This window comes from Antrostomus carolinensis, unplaced genomic scaffold, assembly GCF_000700745.2.
Source record: "Antrostomus carolinensis isolate BGI_N321 unplaced genomic scaffold, ASM70074v2 scaffold11188, whole genome shotgun sequence".
In the NCBI taxonomy this organism is placed as follows: Eukaryota; Metazoa; Chordata; class Aves; order Caprimulgiformes; family Caprimulgidae; genus Antrostomus; species Antrostomus carolinensis.
The window spans coordinates 1-237 of NW_010330912.1; positions in this window are offsets into that span (position 1 = coordinate 1).

Genomic DNA, 237 nt, shown 5'->3' on the forward strand with positions numbered 1-237 from the left:
AGAGCCGAGGGGCGAACAGACCCGCTCTTGGGAGGGCTCGGGAAGGGATGAAGGGATCCGGGACGGGGTTCAAGGCGATGGGGTGTTGAAAACGCCCCGTTTCAGCGGTGTGAGGGGACCACGGCACCCCCCGTTAGAGTGACCGAGGCCTGCTGCCGTGGGACCCGCCGCTCGCGCTCCCTCAGGGCGGGGACGCGCCCCGGCGAGGGGCGGGGGGGGGGGCGGCGTGTGCCCCCG